The sequence below is a fragment of the Brienomyrus brachyistius genome, chromosome 18 (genome assembly GCF_023856365.1).
Source record: "Brienomyrus brachyistius isolate T26 chromosome 18, BBRACH_0.4, whole genome shotgun sequence".
Classification (NCBI taxonomy): Eukaryota; Metazoa; Chordata; class Actinopteri; order Osteoglossiformes; family Mormyridae; genus Brienomyrus; species Brienomyrus brachyistius.
Window position 1 is genome coordinate 22,465,938 of NC_064550.1, and position 5,908 is coordinate 22,471,845.

General features: G+C 47.4%; 1 non-coding gene across 1 annotated transcript; it reads left to right on the plus strand.

The window, feature by feature from the left end:
• The first annotated feature begins 1,093 nt into the window (after positions 1-1,093).
• trnar-ccu (transfer RNA arginine (anticodon CCU)) lies at positions 1,094-1,166 on the plus strand. The gene has a single exon. It is a non-coding gene; the product is annotated as a tRNA-Arg (tRNA).
• Positions 1,167-5,908: the final 4,742 nt, after the last annotated feature.

Consider the following 5,908-nt stretch of genomic DNA (forward strand, 5'->3'; position numbering starts at 1 on the left):
CCCCAGGAACCTCTGCATTCATTCAAAATTTCTCGGATGAAATGCTGGAAATCATCAGAGGTTTCCGGTACGTTCCAGAACACATGTAGAGGCACCGCTGCCAGGAACCGCAAATGTGTCTACGAGCTGGGCCTGTGCCATGGGGCGTTGCCATGGGGCGTTGCCGGGGGTGACGGTGCCACGCATGAGCCGAGTCATGTGACCTCCAAGAGGTCATTAGAGAATGGTGAGATATTCATCCGTTTGCCCTCCACACCGGTGAGGCTAGTGACTCTAACCCTGAGCCGCTCGGAGATCCGTGCGCACACACTACGCACAAAGATGTCCAGTGCGTAACCAGCAGCGTGGGAGTGCTAGAGCAGGCCACATGGTGTAATGCTTAATGCAGATGTTCATCCCATCAGTACCAGTGGAAAGAGGCCTCCTTGTTGTGTTTGTTTGGAGACAGCACGTGCTTACACTTCCTTGGACACACATCTGACCACACTCTCAGACTCATCTTAATGAGGAGTATGAAGCTGCAGATCATTGTTCTGAGGCATCTTTGTTCCTCCTTAGCAGAACCAAAAGAACCACACTGACAAACAATGGCCCTAATTAATTAATTTTCAGCTCTGTACGAAGTTTACTCAAACCTAAACTGTATCATGCCCTGGTGCCATAGGTAGTACCAGGCTTGGGTGCCAGGTTGTTCCGGGCTGATTTTTTACAACTATCCTGGTATCCCACTTCCAGGTTCTGAACAGCTGTGACTGTGCAACCACAACTTCAAAACATCTGGGGTCCAACAGGACCCGCAAGGACCACAGCTGGAAGTCATTGGTGTTCAGGTCTATGGGCTGAATCACTTACATACCAGGCAGAACTAGCTGGGCATGTAAGCATGCAGAACCGCTGTGGATTCTTCCAGAACATGTTCCTGAAATGCACTGCATGCCCCAGTTAACGTTTCAGCTGTGCTGTTTAGAGAAGACACACTGGTTTGCATGAGCTCCCCTGGATCACATGATAGGCTCTCACCCTGTTCCAAGTTCCTTGTAAATGAAGTGGTTAGTATCCTCTCCTGTCACTCAGTTGGCAATATATTTAAGTTGCCCCAGTGGCCTAATGGATAAGGCACTGGCCTCCTAAGCCAGGGATTGTGGGTTCAAGTCCCATCTGGGGTGTAGTGACATTTTTTAAAATGTCTGTTTGGGACAGTGTGTGGCTCAGCAGGTTAGCACACTGTGCCTGTGATTGGAAAGTCAGCGGGTGAAATCCTAGACTCAGCAGAGTGATTTCATCATTAGCTCTTAAGAAAAGGCCTTACTCTCAATGGCCCAGCAGTGACATCCCAGTCCTGGGATTCAAACAAGCAACATTTTTAGTACATGCACAAAGTCCTTAGCCCACAGGGCCTAACACTTCCCCGCCTCATCATTATAGGATCAGACACCCAGCCATCATTGTCTATGAAGCAGCTTCTGACAAACCAGAACCGACCAGGCAAGTGGCGTCTTCCTGATTCGCCAACACAAAGGTGGCGAGATGAAAGTAACCTTAATGCCAAAAGAAATGGGTCATTATACTTTATTGCAGTGTTTCCCAGTCCAGTCCTATGGGGAGCCACAGAGAGACCCTGCTAAGGAGCTTAAAAGGAGCAAAAACGTGGACCGTCTGTGGGTCCCCGCGGACTGGACTGGGGAACGCTGCTTTACAGAACCACATGCCTGAATCCCGATACAAGGGTACTGAAAATGGAAGGATTTAGCATCAGAAGAATCCCGAAAGTGAAAGGATGCGACCTGAACTGCGTGTGAACTCATGACTGGCATTGTCCTTCAGGAGAACAATATGTGTCCTGTGAGGCAAGCGTGCGGAGAAACTGCGTGATCACAACAGAACGCTTACATAAGACTGACACCAAATGAAAGACAGATTCCGAAAGTAGATCCAGCGCATGAGTGGCGAACTGCCCTACTGCATGTGACTGGGAGACCCCTTCAAAACAAGGGGCAGGCCCCCAAAAAAGTGTGCATAGTATGGAGAGACAGTAACCCTCTGGGGTCTAGGGGTAGGGGGCACACTTTCACTGACTGGGGCATGCTCACACATTTCATTCAATATCATAAACTTAATTCATGGCAAATGAATTATTTCTTATATATTTGTTTTGGCATTAAACTCATCTTAATCTTAGCGTACTTTGTAAATATGTCAGATTGATGTGAAGTTTGTAATTTGACATCAAAGTATAGACATTGCAAACTGCAGTTTGGAACACTTGCAGAAACATTATAAAAGTACATAATAAGCAATGGTGGTTTGTTTTGATCCCAGATATCTGATCACCAAAGTCTTGGCTACATGAAGATGATTAAATGGTGTAGTTGCGACATTCAGTTGGATAAATAAATAAGAAAAATCAAACTCATGTCACTATTTCTGGGCTCCTTTCATTGAATATATTGGAGCTCTCATGTGTATGAATGAGCCATTCACACCTGGCCACATCCCCCCCCCTTTTATGGTGCTGATGGGGATGTATCTGGATCGCGTTTCACTGTTGCGCTGTTCATCTAATTACCATGCGAATGCGATTTGAATACGCGGAAATGCGGCTATTTAGAATGCGAGTAGCGATCTTCAGGTGAGGGTGGCACTACACGCCCCCCATGCAGGTAAAACAAAGAAAGCTGACATTGTTTACTTTTTTCCTGATTTAAGCTAATTTTAAAAACTTTAATACTTCTGACAATGGACCTTTTGAAAAGAAGACAGATTACAGATTTAGTCAGTGTTTTTTTTCATGATTCTACATGAAGATTTCAGCGAGATATAAACTGAAATAGACGCGAAAGGTACGGTGCGTCACCCACGACGCACTCGACCCCGGAGGGTTAAGGGCGCTGAGGCGGCAGCGGGGTGGGGTGGGGGGGGTATGGTGGGTCAGGTGATCATCCCTGTTCGCCCATTCCGCTTTCCCAGTTCATCTGGGTCCTTATAACCCTACTGGTCTGTGGTAGACAGGCAGACCTACACGACTGGCATGCAGACTCACGTTCAGGGGCATCAGAGAGGCACGGACACACTGGCAGATTCAGGTGGCCTGGCACATCAAAAGGGCCCCTTTGTTCTTTCAAGGGGGCCCAAGGTGACATTTTGTCAAGGGGTCTGGAATTTTCGAGCTACACCCCTGCTCATGTAGGCCCATACAGGTGGGGCATAGATCCACAGCCTCCTTTCAGCTGCAAGCGCACATCTGAACCCATATTCCCACTGTTTCCAAGCAGCGGCAAGTCACTGATCGGGATTGAGACCAGCATCATCCCCCCCGTCCCACTGGGATACATGGACAACTAACCGTAAGACACCTATACTGACTCCCATTTAAAAGGCTCAGCACTGGTTACTTTGGTCTTCAGCTCTTCCCCATAGAGCAGCCATCCAGTGACCTTGGATGATCATCCATCCATACTCTCTTCTTCAAACCCAACGTGTCATTAAAAAAATCGACCTTTCCCACTTCTCACACGGGCCCGTAAATCGCGGCGAAGTCTTTGACCGTTTCTGCATGACGTACTGCAGAAATACACATTAAAATACTGAAGCCCAAAGCGGGGACGACCTCCAGCAAAGGTGTGGGAAAGAACGCGGCGCTAATGGACCCGTGACCGGGACTCTGTGGCATCGTTAAAGGAATTCATTGATTACTGACTGGGAATCCTTTAGGAATCTGCTTGCTTTCTGTTGAACCAACGAGCCCAGCCAGTGAAACCGAGAGAAGAAGGAAGCAGAGGTGCTGGTGTACGTAGCTCAGAAAGTTAGGGTGTGGCGTTTACGAGCAGAAAGTTACCAGTTCAAATCCCAGGGTCAGCAGGCTGCTTGGGTCCCTGGGCAAAGCCCTGTTCCGATGACTGGCTGATCCGACTTTCTCGAACATGTGTGTGATTTTGGACAAAAAAACGTCTGCTAAATAAAATGTCAATATGTTTTTTTTTTTCATAAAAATTTACAGACTAAATTTAAAATGAGGTTAGTGTACTAAGGAAAGCGGCACTATCCATCCATCAATTCATTCACCCATTAATCCTTCCATCCGTCTGCTATAACTATGTTGCAAAACTAAGACCTGTCCATTTTCATGAAAGACTGAAGGTTTGGTGTATAATGGTTACTTCCCCAGTAGTGTTTACTTAAAACCACGAACATTTCCCCCATTGTAGAAGTACCACTTTTTAATTTCTCCCAGACCTTCCAAAGTGTCCCTGTGAGGTGTTCACACTTAACTCCACACCAGCTCTTTCCGTGTCCCTCCCCAGGCTGGACTTGACACAGCGGCTCCCTTCTGCAGCTCTGCTCGCCACCATTGAACCGCTGCTAAGGACCTCCTGGCGGCCCGCTTACGGCCCGGGTCATTACTCTGGCCGTATCACTGGCCGCAGGGCTGCATGTAGATTTTGTTTATTTAAGCACCACGGGGCCCAGAACTGCAGTGTTTAGCATGTGACTTTGGGCAGATGGTGCACATGCTATGTGTGTATTTTGGGGCACGAGGAAGGGGGACGTGACACACAACAGTCTTGGTGAATCTACGAGTGCTTACCAAGACAAACAGGCCTAATTGATTGGTCTTGGCCCCTCCCTGTCCCCCCGCCCTGCGTCCATTTAACTTTATTTCCCTTTGTAATGCCGCCTCAGTCGTTCCTTGTTTCTCCTCTCAATGGCCCCCCCTTCACTTCTTTATTTCTCACGTTTTGGAATCAGAATCAGAAAGATCTTTATTTGCCAAGTTTATTACGTGTACAAGGAATTTGCTTCTCCTCCCATATGACATTTCAAGACAATGTATAAGTATGTACATATGAAAATTTGACATATAGTTTTAACAGTAGACTGTGTACCTACCGTCAGATGCAGCCATCCATCCATCCATCCATCCATTATCTTCCGCTGAATCCGAGGTTGGGTCGCGGGGGCAACAGTCTCAGCAGGGAAACCCAGACTTCCCTCTGCCCGGCCACTTCATCTAGCTCCTCCGGGGGAATTCCAAGGCGTTCCCAGGCCAGCCGAGAGACATAGTCCCTCCATCGTGTCCTGGGTCTTCCCCGGGGCCTTCTCCCAGTGGGACATGCCCGGAACACCTCACCAGGTGTAATCAGATGCCCGAGCCACCTCATCTGGCTCCTCTCGATGCGAAGGAGCAGCGGCTCTACTCTGAGTCCCTCCCGAATGACAGAGCTCCTCACCCTGTCTCTAAGGGAGAGCCCAGCCACCCTGCGGAGGAAACTCATTTTGGCCGCTTGCACTCACGATCCCGTTCTTTCGGTCAGATGCATCATGGGATGGAATTAAACGTGAAATTGATTAGGTTAGGTTAGGTTAGGTTGATAGACAGATAGATAGATAGATAGATAGATAGATAGATAGATAGATAGATAGATAGATAGATAGATAGATAGACAGATAGACAGACAGTTAGTTAGTTAGTTAGTTAGTTAGTTAGTTAGTTAGTTAGTTAGTTAGTTAGTTAGTTAGTTAGTTAGTTAGTTAGTTTTCACTATCACTGTTTTAAGGCCTGGGAACTTCAGCTGAAATCCAGCCATAAACACTGGTAAAAATTAGCAAGTTAGCTCCACAGTGGCATCGCAGTAAACACGCCTGCTAAGCAGCTTAACGACATTAATAATATCTCCTCGTGTTTTGGTCTGCGTGTATTTTTTTGTCATCAGGCACGGCCCGGGCGCCCTACCGCGGCCGATCGCCCCGAGGTCTTAGATGCGTCATGGCAACCGCTTAAATGTCAGCCAATAACATTTATTTATAAATTACACAGGCAATACAGCAGGAATCTGTATACACTGCTCTCTGTCAGAGACCAAGCGAAAGAAATTAGACCTTTGTGCTGGTAAATATGTCTTTGATTTCC